General features: G+C 48.7%; 1 protein-coding gene across 15 annotated transcripts in view; it reads right to left on the bottom strand.

The window, feature by feature from the left end:
* The window catches only part of DST (dystonin), a 496,303-nt gene that overhangs the window by 292,436 nt on the left and 188,431 nt on the right, over nt 1-15,436 (bottom strand). The gene's annotated exons all lie outside the window — the stretch shown is intronic.

Raw genomic sequence — 15,436 nt, 5'->3', positions numbered from 1 at the left:
AATGACAAAAAGAGAAAAGTGAGGCTTGGTCAAATCTTCAGTGGGAGTGGCGGTGGGGGGGATACACAAGAGGCAAAAGGTGAACTTGTGCAGATAGGTGATTCTAAAGCGAGGAAAAAGGGTACTCACAGGGGTTTGTAGGGGGTCACATCTGAATTTAGGACCAGGATGAGAGGCCTGCATTTATTAGTAACAGTCAGGTGTGAATTTTAGAAGAAGATTGAGAAACACTCTGCACAAGGCTGTATCTAAAAAAAGAAAGATAGAGAAAGGAGAAAGGATGGAGGGACAGAGGGAGGGAAGGAAGGATGGAGAGAGGGGAGGAGGGAGGAGAGGATGGATGGAAGAGGGAGGGGAGGAGGGAGAGGAGGAGAGAAGGATGGGGGGAAGGGTGGAGGGAGGGGGAGAGAGGAGAGGAGGGAGGGGAGGAGGGAGGAGGAAGGAAGGGAGGAGGGGAGGAGGGAGTGGAGAAGGGAGGGAGGGGAAGGGGAGGAGGGAAGGATAGAGCAGGGGAGGAGGGAGAGAAGGAGGGAAGGGATGAGGGAGGGATAGAGGGAGGAAAGAGGCGGGTTGGAAAGGAAGGAGGGAATGAGGGAGGAAAAAGAAAAGATGAAGCAGTGGAGTCATGTGGGAAAAAAAGATGGGAGGAAAAGGAAAAAAGGGATCTGGGCAATTTTGCACTGCTGCCACGAAAGCGCTCTGCAGTACAACGTAGTGAAAACAGCAAGGAAAAACTCTACGAGTTCTTTCATTACAGAAGAAGGAAAACTGGCTGGAAGAAAGAGTTGGGGTCATCGAGAAGACCAGCCCCTGAGAATGACGGACGATGTCCAGTTGTGACCAGGGAGCTGGAGGAGAGGGAGTCCGACCCCCTGTCACTGCCACGGCTCCACCATCAGCCCCCCAGCCCCCTGTGCGCTGCAGCCTCACCCCCTTGTCACCTGGGGGCCTGGGCCTCATCCCGGTGGTAACAAGGGCCCTGCCCACTTGATAGGACCCTCACACACCAGGCACAGCGGCCTCGGCAGACATCATCCGATTGGAGGCTGGAGATGCAATGAGTAAGAGACAGGGGTCCCTGCTCTCACTGTGGTGGAAAATGCTTCTCAAACATTCCCACAGAAGCATCACAATGTCACAGCAGTGGCTCGGGTTACTGCTGTGGCGCAGGTTCAATCCTTGGCCTGGGAACTTTCAAAGACATCAGGAAATTACAGACTATTAGAAATGGGAGGGAGGAAAAATTTAAAACAAATAAACCATTCTGAAAAAGATAGAGAAAATTATGTTTTAAAAATAGCTGGGCATTCCTGCAGTGGCGCAGTGGGTTAAGAGTCAGACTGTAGCAGCTTGGGTCACTGTGGCGGTGCGGCTTTGATCTCCAGCCCGGAGCAGTGGGTTAAGGATCCAGCATTGCGGCAGCTGTGACTCGGGGGTTCAGTGCCTGGCCTGCAGCTTCGGTATACTGTGGGACTAGCCATCAAATTAAAAAAAAAAAAAAGTTGGGTAGGGAGCGTGTTGAAAACAAGTTCCCAGGCCCAAACCCCATCGCGGCTGAAAATCTGACAAAGCCTGATGACCGCAGACACTATGAACGAAATTAAAAAAAAAAAAAAAAAAAGACAGCCCCTCCCTTACTACAAATGGTGTGAGCACACAATTCAAAGAAGGAACAGCAAAAAGGAAGAACGATAAAAAAGGAATGCAAAGGGTCAATAAAATTCAGGGAAAGGCTCCCCCAGCCTTCCAGCCAGGAAATGCCCATGGAGCAAATTTCATCCTAGCATAAAGTTTCTAAGACTGACAATACATAACACAGAGACAGGTCATCCCACGTGTGTGACAGCAAAAAAAAATCTGAGGGTGATTTGTCAGTATCCATTACATATGAAAATGCATTCAACTGTCCGAACCAACAATTCCACTTGTAGGAAACCTTAAGAAATACTTCAATACAGATGATCAGGGTACAAAGATGTTTACTCAAGCAAAACATGTGAAACCACATAAACGTCAGTCAGTAGAAGGCCAGATGAATGAATTATACTTCACCAACCTCCCAGAATGTTAAGGGAAAGCTTGCACAGTGACATGAAAAGCTTCCAAGATATATAGTTGAGTGGGAAAATGCAAAATGATAAAGGCATATAAAGGATGCCCATCGAATTGAGAGAGAGCAGTTTCATCAGAAGAGCAGAAGGGGCGGGGGTTGGTGGGATAAATATCCTATTTCCTTCTGCATATTTCTAAATAATTTCAGTCTTTGACAAAGAAGATGTATTTGTGTATCACCATTGACAGCAACTGTGAGGGGAGAAGTATTTCAAGTTTCTATTCGTGTGTGTATTCAACACTGCGGTACACTCTAGAGAAAACACAGAAAAAAGACAGATACAGGCTAGTGCCCCACTGGGATCTGAAGAGAGAGGAACAATGCAGCTGTGGGTAGGCTGGCTCTGGGCTGGGGCAGGAGGAAGGGAGGAGGGGAGAGGGGACAAGAGGGAGGGGAGAGGGAGAGAGGGAGGGAGAGAGAGAAGGGAGGGGAGGAGCAGAAAGGGGGGAAGGGGAGAGAGGGGAGGGGAGAAGGGAGGGGAGGGGAAAAGGAGGGGGAGGGAGGGAGGGAGGGAGGGGAGGGGAGAGGGAGGGGGGAGGGGAGAAGAAGAGAGAGGGAAGGGGAATGGGGGGGAGGAGGGGAGGGAAGAGGGGAGGGGGTGAGGAAAAGGGAGGGCAGGGGAGGGGGAAGGGGAAGGGAGGGGCTAGAGGCTGGAGGAGACGGGAGGAGGCTGGTGACACCCCTCCAGAGAGCAGCTGTCCAGACAGGGATAACAATGATGAGGCTGTAAAGAGGCTCTGACAGGAGAATCAATAACAGAAAATATTCACAAATGACCCTGCTTGGAGGGTATGCTGGGGGGGAGGTTAATTGCCGAGGAAAAATGCAGTAGGGTTTTGCCCCGGTTGTCAGGGAATCCAGGACCAGGACAAGGGTAGAATGTGCTAAGTAAGCCGAGGCAAGGGTGGTGCAGGACAATGGACCCCACAAATCCTCTCACAAATACCCTTTTGTGCATCTCCGGCCCCACCCCCGGCCGTGACCAGGTCACGTGACCCACTGTCTGAGCAGGGGCTGCAGCTGATCCAGCTGATCCGAGCGGTGACAGCATGGGATCAACAGTGTTCCTGGCTGGGAACAAAGAAGGACAAATGGGTTCTGCACTGAAGATGAATCTATGGTACCTATTTCTCACGACTGGCCAAGAATTGAATATAAAATCCCTGCTTTTATTCTACTTTCTCCACCGAGCATCTTCAAAACGTGGTGCTTCCAGTTACGCAGTTACACGGGTGGAAGGCAGGTACTGTCTATGAGCTAACGCTTTTGCAGGTGTGTGGCACAGTACCCACTCCGCCCACGGCCACCACAGAGTGACCCCCACACACTCTCCCTCCTAAACCAACAGGGCCAGGCAGACAGAGTCAGCGGCAGGGACAGAAGGGTGGAGAACACCAAAGACGACTCTGAGCACTGGGAAAACCTCAGTCCAGGCTCGTTTCCTAAGGAGACTGCCTCCTGCCCAGGGTTTTCACATAAGTGTAGGTGACGGCTGCTGGGGGCACCTGCCATAGTTACGGGGTCACCAGGTGTGCCCCTGAGCTTCTGAAGCCACACCCCAGCTGACCCAACCCCAACCTGGAAGGCTTCACTGCAGCTGAAGCCACCGCCCCACCCCACTCCCCAAATCACCACCACCCCCAATCCCCCTCCCCCTTCACCCCCACCCTGACCACCCCACCCCACCACTGCACCCCTCCCATTCCATTGCCCCTCCCCCACCCCAAAGCACCCTCCAACCACCCACCACCACTACCACCACCCCCACCACCCTCCCTCCCACTACTACCATCTATCTCATCACCTACCTACCTCCCTTCCCGCCCCATCATCACTCCCACCACTACCTCCATCCCCACCCTGACCATCCCACCCTACCCCACACCCCCACCACTGCACCCCTCCCACTCCATCCCCACTACCCCCACTCCCACCCCCCAAACCACCCCCCACCACTACCACCCCCCACACCCTCCTCCCCCCTCCCACTGCCCTTTCATCCTGACAATCCCATCACCTCTACCACTGCACCCCTCCCACCCCATCACACCCCCACTAGTACTCCCACCCCCCGCCCCCCCCTCCCCCACCCCTTCCCATTATCATCCCCACCCCCATCCCCCTCCCAGGAGCACTGACGACTGAGTGTCCCAGGGCCAGGAGAGCTTTCCGAGGGGCTTACTGCCTCCTGTGCAGAGAAGATCTCCAAACCTGTGTCAGCCAGGGCCACACTCCCCCAACCATGCACCCAGAGCGTCACAGGTGATGCAGACAGGGACAGAGCTCTCTCTGACGTCACAGGAGCAGGGCTTCTCCCAGGTCACCACCAGACCACCGCCCTGATCACTTCCATGCCTCCACTTTCTGCAGAACGCCTGCCTTGCCCACCTGCTTCTTCTCCTTGGGAACCAAAGGCAAACTCTGAGGCAGGGGAGCCTCTGCTCGAAGATCCACCTTTATTATCTAGTTAGAACCATGGTCCCCAACCTGCCTGTTCCATGACCCTCCCCCCATCTTTGTGAGAAAGCACCATGCCCCTAAGAAAGAAGAAAATATATATAAGAGAATAGTCAGTGCACACTTTTGTTAATGATAAATTTTAGAGCGAAAACCAGGGCTCCTCAAAAACGGACAGAAGTGAATGGTCACATCCAGTGACAGCAGATGCTCAAGAGGAAACTTTGTGGATGTCAGGCCCTGGGAGGTGGTGCTGAGCGGACACCCCGCTGGTGTTAGCCTTGGGAATTTGGCGACGTGAGGGAAGGGGCTTTGATAACGTTCATAACACTCACGCGTTTTCACACTGCTGGTACAACAGCGCACATTTACCCGCACTCAGAGCGCTGGGCCCCTTATGGAGCAGCTGGCATCCTCACTGCGGAGCGATTAGCGCTCCACCTTCAAGAGCAGGAAACAGGAGTTCCTGTCGTGGCGCAGTGGTTAACGAATCCGACTAGGAACCATGAGGTTGCGGGTTCGGTCCCTGCCCCTGCTCAGTGGGTTAACGATCCGGTGTTGCCATGAGCTGTGGTGTAGGTTTCAGACGCGGCTCGGAACCCGCGTTGCTGTGGCTCTGGCGTAGGCTGGTAGCTACAGCTCCGATTCGACCCCTAGCCTGGGAACCTCCATATGCCGCAGAAGTGGCCCAAAGAAATAGCAAAAAGACCAAAAAAAAAAAAAAGAGCAGGAAACAAAGGCCTTGGGAAGTTACTTGGTCGAGGTCGAAAGGCAATAAGCAAAGCAAAAAAGGTCAGGGACCCGCCTCTCTCTAGCTCCTGTTTCTCCCTGAATATGTGCAATATTTCAAGTGAGGACTAGAAGGAAGTCAACACAAGAGAAATATTTCTCACTAATATCAAGATACATCTGCTTATTTTATATTGCCTATTAGCTGGATTAGCAGAGAATGAGGAATCAAATCAAGGCAGTCAGCCCCCACTCCACACCCCTAACCTCCCCCTTGCCAGCCGCTGCCTCTGGAAGGAAGTCTGCAGAAAATCCAAAATTCAGACGGTGATGCATAGAAGAAAATATTCATCTCAACACCAAATAAGATTCCTGCTTGATAAATACTCAAAATTTGTCCAGATATTATTCATTATTACCTATCCACAGAAAAAGGTGATGATCAATGGGTACTGCCACAAAATGATCACGCGTTTCTAAAAGCAACACTGCACAGTTTCTGGGACATGGAAAACACCAGTTACAGCATCAATATTTTCTTCCCATTTTTCTTCAAGGAACGAACAGATGTTACTATTTACAACTGGGAGGGAGGGTTGCACTGCAGGCATTCGTCTAAGAGTTTTGCTTTGAGAACCCTCAATCTGTGCAATACTTTTTATAAAAGCCTTCTGCCTCCCTTTCCTGGCTGCTGCTGCTGTCACCTTTAACAGGTGTGGCTGACACTGAAACACCAGGCTCCAGAGGACTTTTTTTTCTTTCCTTCTTTGGCCCCCGGGGCGGCATATGGACTTTCCCAGACCAGGGATTAGATCCGAGCTGCCCCTGAGGCCTACACTACAGCTATGGCAATGTTGGATTCTTTACCCACTGTGACAGGCTAGGGATTGAACCTGCGTCCCAGCACTTCAGAGATGCCACCAATTCCACAGCGGGAACTCTTAGAGGAACATTTAAAGGGGCGTGGAACTTTTTCTAGGAGACAAGCTAGTGGGTTCCCCCACAGAGGGGGGCACCTCCGTAGGGCCAAAAATCAGCTGAGCTCTCAGCACCTCTGCCCGGGCTGCTGAAATGAAAATTGTCAACTAAAATCCATTTCAACAATGAACTACCTTCAAGGCCCCTAAGCCTAGAGCTGTGACTCAGCGGTCTGCTCCAGGTTGAACCTACTCCTAACAAAAATGGGGAGATGGCTGAAGAAATGATGTTAAACTTTAGGCATCACCTGACGCCTAGAGACCGGAAAGCACAAAACAGCATTAAAGGAGATCCCGTCGTAGCTTAGTGGTTAACGAATCTGACTAGGAACCACGAGGTTGTGGGTTCGATCCCTGTCCTATGCTCAGTGGGTTAAGGACCCGGTGTTGCCGTGAGCTATGGTGTAGGTCGCAGATTCGGCTCAGATCCTAATGCTGTGGCTGTGGTGTAGGCTGGCGGCTACAGCTCTGATTAGACCCCTAGCCTGGGAACCTCCATAAGCCATGGGTACGGCCCTAGAAAAGGCAAAAAGACCAAAAAAAAAAAAAACCACAACCCATTAAAATATACAAACTCAGTCTCTATTTTTTGTATACAAGTCTCTAAGTCTCTAACTACCTAAGTTAACAGCGGCTTGACCTGCATCTCCCATGAAACTCGGATTTCCTCTGTGCACCTGAGGATCACATGACACGTCTTCCTGATCCCTCAGCATAAAAAATGAGTGACATCATGCCATCTGCAGCAACTATGGACGGACTGGACCTAGAGATGATCACACGGAGTGAAGGAAGCCAGACAAAGATAAATATTAGAGGATATCACTTATACGCAGAGTCTAATAAAAAATGACACAAGGGAATTTGTTTATAGAACAAAAACAAACTCACAGATTTCAACACCAATCTACCACGGGGTCAAGTGTTGGGGAAAGAGAGGAATTGGAGGGGTGAGAGTAGCAGATCCACACACACTACCATATAAAAGAGCTGATTGACTGTTGCAAGACATGTTTCCTTGAAAACTCCATCTTGTCCTTCTTTACTTTATCCCATCTTCTTGACTTACTTTATCCCATCTTCCTGCTTTGAAAAACAGTCACAGTGCTGGTAAATGACTTAAGCTTAAGAACAAAGACCTAAAGGCATAAGTGACTTAAGCTTAAGAACTGTTATGTGCCTAGAGGTCAGAGTAAGAGCTTAACCCTTTACCACCTAAGTGGCTTTCTAAATAGTAAAAGAACTTATATAATAGTAAACAAACCCTGTATCATCCACCCATAGCCACTCCTCACTTGATCTCACAATAAAAGCAATGTGGTTTCTTGAGGCAGGGCGCTCTTGATCCCGGAGACCTTGAGTCCCCCGCGCGCTTGGTCCCTGAGACCTTGAGTTCCCTGGCTCCCACCTCTACTTAAGATAAATGTCTCTGTGTCTTGTTTTATGTTAACTATTTTTCCTTAAGTTCCACAGCACCCGTTCTTCAGCCCCATCCTGCTGAGCTGGCCCCGGCAATTGACGAGAACCTACTGTAATGCACAGGGAAACCTGCTCAATAGTTTGTAACAACCTACGTGGAAAACAAGAATGGATACATGTATGTGTATAACTGACTCTCTCTGCTCTACACCTGAAACTAATGCAACATTGTAAATCAACTACGCTGCAATGAGACTAAAAGAAAAAAAAAATCTTCCAGGAGGCCCCTATTCCCAAACCTACTCTTTTTTTTTTTTTAATGGGCCAGGCTTTTTCAGAAGGTAGCATTCCATGGGTTCAACAAGCATCTCTTGAGAACCCGCTGTAGAGGACAAACCTGCCACCCCAACATGCTGCTCTGGCCCCGGGATTACTGCCAGCTGAAAACAAAAGACTCAGGAAGAAAGCTGGACCTTCCCCCAAGCCTGAAGGGTTCAGATAGAGGGCCTGTTCCCAGAACAGACACGTCACCCAGGTTGTCTGCAAAGAACACGGGTGACATGTGGTCAGGGGAACAGGGCTGGAGGCCAGAGTCCGTTCCGCCCACTGCCTGCCCAGGGCCCAGCGAACCTTTACCAGACCTTCCCTCCCCATAGGCTTGGAACTGCCTTCCTTGTCTCCGACGTCCTGGACCAAGACCCCCAGCATCCACTTCTGCCTTTAGCTAAAAATGGTACTTAAGGCGAGGGCTTCAGCCATTCTGGGAGCTACTCGGTTCTCCTGGGTTTGTATATTTCCCATGTATATCTGTTGTTAAACCTTTAATTTTCTCCTGTTCATCAGGCTCATGTCAACTTAATTCTTACACCAGCCAGAAGAACCTAGAACAGCAGAGGAAAGCTTCCTCCTCCCCAGCACCAGGAAATGCCAAAAAGTGCCCAGTACTGGCACTAGAAAATGGCATGAGGGAATTCTCTGGTGGCCTAGCCATTTAGAATCTGGCATTGTCACTGCTGTGGCGAGGGTTCGATCCCTGGCCTGGGAACGTCTGCATGCTGTAGACGTGGCCCAAAAAAATGGCCTGAGTCCCTCAACCTGCCTGGGTCCAGCAGGAAAGAGATGGGAAGCTGGAAGTGACAAAAACTGCAGGGAAAGTGCTATGAAAGATGGATGCAAAAGGACCTTCGCCTGATTTTATCTTTTTTTTTTTTTTTTTTTTTTGCTTTTTAGGGCCACACCCAAGGCATATGGAGATCCCCAAGCTAGGGGTCGAATCGGAGCTGTAGCTGCCAGCCTACACCGCAGCTCACTGCGATGCCCAGAACCTTAACCCACTGAGTGAGGCCAGGGATCAAACCTGCAACCTCATGGATCCTGGTCAGGTTCATTAACCACTGAGCCACAAAGGGAACTCTGATTTTATCTTATTTTTAAAATCAAGGTTTAACTAACAAGATAAAACAAGTAAATATGAAGTGTTCGGTTTGGAGTTTCGACAATTGTTGCGTACTGTGCGGTACCCAAAACAAGATAGAAAACCTTCCACCCTCTTGGGCTTCCTGGCAGTTCATCCCCACACCCTCCCACAGGCAGCCTGATTTTCATCACTATGGTCTCGCTTGTTCTAAAATTTCACATAAACAGAGTCTATTTGAGTCCAGCTTCTTTCATGCAGCCGAATATTTCTGAGATTCCCCAGTGCTGCTGCAAGCATCCATGAGTCGTCCTGCAGGACTGTTGAGCGTTATTTTCCTGTACGGATGTACCCGTTTGGTGATTCATTCATCTGCTGATGGATGTTGGGCACTTTCCAACAGCAGAGTAGCTATTTGCTATGAATAAGGTTGAGTATCATCTGTTTGGGTTCATCTCTCTGATTTGTATTTGCACATGTTTGGGTTTGGTTTTGGCTGCACCTGTGGCATGCAGAGGTTCCTGGGCCAGGGATAGAACCCAAGCCACAGCAGCAACCAGAGCCACAGCAGTGGCAACACTAGATCCTTAACTCACTGAGTCACAGGAGAACTTCCTATTTGTATGTGTTTTTAATGCAGGGGGCAAGAAGGCAAGAGCGTAAAGTTGGGACGAATGAGGTTCGCAAGGAATATGCATCAGGGAGAAAGCCAAGAATTAAGGGTGTAATAATGTTAGGCACAGAAAAGCAGGGGATGCGTGAGAAGAGTCCTGGATGACTGGATCTATAAAGATGTCAGCTAGACCAAACAAAAAAACAAAAAACAAAAAATAAACGCAAAAAGATATGCCAGCTAAGGAACTACGACTCTTTGAGGACAGCATCCAAAAGAGGGAAGAGGGACCACATTTATTTCTTAAAAACCTTAGCAAAGTGGTTAGCACACATCTTTCGAAGACAGAAAGACCCGGCCTCAAATCCCCTCTCTGCAGGCTGGAGCAAGTTAGTAAAACTCCCTAAGATTTATTTTCTTCTTCTGTAAAATGGAGAAAACAGCCCCCATTTCAAAGACTTAGCGAGAGGCTGAAACCAGGAAAGCCACGCAGGTAAGAGACGGCTTAGCCTCCCGTGCAGCAGGATGGATGTAAATGCACTCACCCCTGACAGGTCCTGGAATCTAAGACAGGGCAGCATCAAAAGCACCCTGAGAGACTTCTGTTAATTTCACGCCGCCTCGGACACTGCAGATTTACCTCCAGTTTTTGAACCTATTTTTGAATTAAATGAACCAATTTTCTCTGGCGAAGATTTTTAGGGAGATACAAGAGTGAGCGCAAGGGAATATAGTGAGGTCTGGAGCAGCAACAGGACTGCATTCATTCGACACCAAGACCTTTCACAGGTTCCTGCTATCACAGAAAACAGCTCCAGGGAGACTGCAACCCCACAGCCCCAACCCCCAGCGCCAAGAGGCAGTCTGCTGCAAAGAACACAGCAATGCTTCTGAACACAGCACGCTGTGGTTACACCAACCATTTCAGAAATCCTCTTCTACTGATGATGAAATTTTGACTTACAAAAGAAAGAAAACTTTCTGTGCCTTTTAGCCACAGGAATGAAAATTAAATGAAAGTACTAGAGTGTCACCCTGCAAGGGACCTCTGGTGGAACTACTGTAACCCTCGTTCAGCAGAAGAAATATAAACCTTACTTGTTAATGCTTTATATTTCTAAAGCGTAAGAAAAAGAAAAAATACACTTTAGAAAAGTGTAAGAAAACACATTGGCTTTCAACATCAAGGCAGATTTTTGTCTGATGTCATACAATGTTTTCTATTTTTTATTGATCATTTTTTTGAGGTATAGTTGATACATAGTCTCATATAAGTTACAAGTGTCCTCCGCAATGAGTCACAATTTTTTTAAAGGTTGTACTACATTTATAGTTATTATAAAATATTAACAATATTCTCTGTGATCTATATAATATATCCTCGTAGCTTGTTTTTTTTTTTTCAGCCACGCACATGGCATGCAGAAGTTCCCAGGCCAGGGATCCAACCTGTGCCACAGAAGTGACAGCCACAACACCAAAGCTTTAATCTGCTAAGCCACCAGGAAACTCTGTAGCTCATTTATTTTATACGCAGTAGTGAGTATCTTTTGATTCCCTCCCCCATCCGGCCCCTCCCCCTTGGCTCTCCCACCACCGCTTTGTTCTCTCTGTCCACACAATTTTTAATTCTATTTCTGCAGATGGGGACATCATTCTTCTTGCAGCCTATGCCCCTCCCTAAGAGATGCAGACTTAATTTACTTCCGCAGGTCATCCACCACAGGAACTTAAGAGCAAACTGTGCTCAGCTGACTCTGAACATAGGCCATTTCCTTTAACATCTCCAGAGCTGCGAAAATATTCCTTAGCTAAATATATGTGAAATCTGAGTCGGCGTAATTATAGTAACTGACCCTTGAGAAGATCCAGAGCTAAGAAAACATGGCCACCAGAATCCAAATGTCACAAATATTAGATGCAGATTCACAGCAACTGTCAAAAAATACCTGTAAGCCATAAAGAGTTTAGAGTGATAAAAGAGAGATGACTTCCCAGGTGTGGTGACAATATCCTTGGTAGGCCACTCAAAGGGCTATTACTGGACTAGCCTTATCACAGCAGACTAAAGTTTCTGGACCACACCTGCCTTACAAGTCTGTTAGGGTCCAGGAAAATATTCCCCCTTGTCGCATCTTCATATCTAGAGTTACACTAGTACAATAACTGATCTGGTAAAGAACCATAAATTTGATTTTTTTTTTTTTAGGGCCACACTTGCAGCACATAGAGGTTCCCAGGCTAGGGGCTGAATCGGAGCTGCAGCTGCTGGCCTTCACCACAGCCACAGTGATGCGAGATCCGAGCGTCGTCTGCAACTGACACCACAGCTCACAGCAATGCTGGATCCTTAACCCACTGAGCCAGGCCAGGGATCGAACCCACAACCTCACGGATACTAGTCCGGTTCTTAACCCGCTGAGCCACAAACGGAACTCCTATACTTGATTAACTGTTTCAGGTCTCCTAGTCATCATTATTTGTGTTGGAGGCTCAGTTACATGTTTGGTAAGACAAGAAACAATAATCTTATAAAACGGGCAAAATACAAGCAATATAGCTAAAACATGAAGAGGATTATAAGTAAATATTTAAGCCAAGAGCTTCCTGCGCCAAACCAGTGTTAGATGTTGTCAAGACTGGGGAGCGGGTTGCTTAAAGCAGCAGAGAACCTCAGTATTCAGGAGGCTAATAGCCTGGTGTTAACCACATAAATTCACCCCACAATTGTGGAAGCTTCCCTGATAATAAACAGGAGGTTACAGTTTTTGACGGCGACTCAGCTCGTTGTTCTGAGTTTTAGGGACCCTAAAAGAAAATTCACAATCATGGTCAGGGTCAGAGCAGCTAATATTAATAGGCCAGGTGAGAAAACCCCACCTAGTAATACAATACATTTCCTAAGGGCCCTCACAGTTCTTAAATCTAAAAATACTCAGTCAAAACTGCATATGGACAAAATATTTAAATTGAGACCTTTGTTCTTTATTTTATGCATCCTGGATAAATGCAGCTAGTTACAAGTTATTCAGAGGTAGGGTATTTTTCAGAATCCGAAAGGGATCAGACAGGAAATAGGATTATAAAGTAATTACGGCCAGATTATCCTCTCACTAATTTCTGGTTATACCAACCAATGCCTATTTTTTTTTCATCTGCAAAGTGTGCCCCAGAAGTACCAAAAACACCCTAAAAAGCACGAAATATATAAGAAGTGGAAAGAACTGGCTAAAAGGAGCTCGTGACAGAGGGATATTATGGGATGGATATGTCTATAAAATATAGCCTTTGCCATCATGGCTTTTTCTATACAGAGGAGATAACAAAAAACAAGATACCGGACACAGAAGGGGAAGCATGCTGGCCACTTGTAGGAGCGAATCAGGGCGGAGTGACCAGCATCGTCCGAAACCCACCCCCCGCCAGGACCCCTGGGCCCAGGAGGACAGAGCAGCCTGGAGAAGCAGCTCCAGGTGAGCAGATGTGCGTGAGCAGACGTGAACACACTGGCTCCAGCCCTCCTGCCACCCAGTTCTCCCACTTTACACGCACACAGACTTTCTGAGTTAGGGATGATTCACACCTCGGGATGAAAAGACTGAGGCTCAAGTCAATGAGAGAGATTTAAACCACCTACCTAGCTGGTCACCAGGCCTCGAACCCTATCCCTGGATTACCGAATCCCACATCCTTCTAGAACTACCGCCAAAGACTGACCCGGAGGATGCAGAGTTTCAGGACCCTGCAATGCTACAAAAAGATGGATTCCAACTTGCAAACTCAGATTATTCAGCGTAAGATAATACTTTGAAAAGGAGTCACAGGTTCTCCTTTGCCTTTGGACACAAAGGGTTAATCAGCCTAAAAGAACAGATATTTGGAGTTCCCGTTGTGGCTGAGGGGGTTAGGAACCCGACCAATCTCCTTGACGATGCAGGTTTGATCCCTGGTCTCACTCAGTGGGTTAAGGATCCGGGTTGCCACAAGCTGCAGCATAGATCGCAGGTGCAGCTCTATCTGCTGTGGTTGTGGCTGTGGCATAAGCCAGCAGCTTAAGCTTCAATTCTACCCCTAGCCTGGGAACTTCCATATGCCACAGATGCAATCCTAAAAAGCAAAAAAAAAAAAAAAGAAAGAAAGAAAGAAAGGAAAAAGAAAAGAAATTAAAGGAGTTTCCTGGCGGCCTAGCAGTTAAGGACTCGGCATGGTCACTGCTGTGGCAGAGGTTCGATCCCTGGCCCAGGAACTTCCACCTGCCACAGGCATGGCCAAAACAAAAAAAGAAAGAAATTATTAGAAATGCTACAAAAAGATGGATTCCAACTTGCAAACTCGGATTATTCAGCAAGATGGTTGACCTCTGTGAGCCATGTATCATCTAAAGAGAATTTTACAAATTTATTCCTTTCCCCTCCTGCCTCCTTTCCATCAGGAGGTCATGGAATTCTCCTTCAGGGCAGAAAAGACATCCTTCCAGCTCTGACAACAGAGCCACGGGACTCACTAAAAGGAGCGGGGTGTGGGCTGGGAGACAGGGGAGAGAGGCGGGAGCCAGACTGGCGCCCCTGGTCCAGGCTGCAGTCGAGGGAGGAGGTGAGGAGTGATAGAGGCATAAGGGGACCCCTAGCCTCTCTCCCCACCGGGGACCCTGCCAAGGAGGCCACCTCAGGTCTACGTGGTACAGACCAAACACAGCGGGACCCGTGAGCCTGGCTGGGGTGCTGGCCAGACGCCCCTGGCTGGACGAAGGGGCCCTGTAGCTGGGGGAACAGAGCAGGTCACATGGGACGGGAGCCAGGGAGCATCCCAGCCAGACCTCCCAGGGGTGTGCGCACCAGCGGGACCCAAGGTGAAGTCCAGTAAACGCCATGACCGAGCGTCAGGCTGGGAAGGAGCCAGAGGCAGAGGAGCTGAAAGGCAGGAGAAAGACTCCAGCGCGCCTCCCCAGGAGGATGAGGTCGCAGAAGCCACCTCTCCCTCAGGTGTCCAGAGGAAAGACCAAGACAGGACCACGGAGCCTGTTCACGTGACCACCCCTGACCTTGAGAAGAGGCGCAACTTAGCACATTTTCTTTACTCCCCGAGGATGGAGCTCAGGAAGACACAGAGTAGCTGGAAAAGAAAGGCGTTCTCTGCCTTTCCAAGGCTAACCATGAAACACGTGATTCACCCGACTACACAGGCAGAAAAGCTGCTTTCCACGGAGAACAACAGCCTCGGCACCTCCCCGGAGACGTATTAAAAGTTCTGTGGGGTCCAGGGAAGAACCAGTGTCTCACAACTAGTTCGGGCTTGGGCCACAAACAGCTAAGATGTTCATTCCGATTATTCCAATTCTAAAACAAACGGAGAAAAGAGTCCTTCCAGGGAGCAAAGTCGGCTTTTAGAAAAGCAGAACCTCAAACAAAGCAACTTTGGACCTTGCGAAACGGTGACAGGCGGCCCCATTATGTACATACTAGAAACAGGCTTGTTCTCTTTCAGGACAGACTTTGGGAGCTGAGGCCAAGACAGTGACAGTCGGTACAGGCCATGTGCCATCGGCCAGTAAACATCAGATGTCCCCACAGGCCCAAGGGTTTGTACTGATGGGGGAGGGACGGCTGGGAGCCTCATGTGGACACACGTGTCAACCAGCACAATCTTACTCTCCATTTTCAATGTTGCAATGTGTCATGCGGATGACAGTTCTTCCTTAATTGACTGAGCCTTCT

Source organism: Phacochoerus africanus, chromosome 9, assembly GCF_016906955.1.
Source record: "Phacochoerus africanus isolate WHEZ1 chromosome 9, ROS_Pafr_v1, whole genome shotgun sequence".
Classification (NCBI taxonomy): domain Eukaryota; kingdom Metazoa; phylum Chordata; class Mammalia; order Artiodactyla; family Suidae; genus Phacochoerus; species Phacochoerus africanus.
This window is presented reverse-complemented; position numbering and strand designations above follow the sequence as displayed.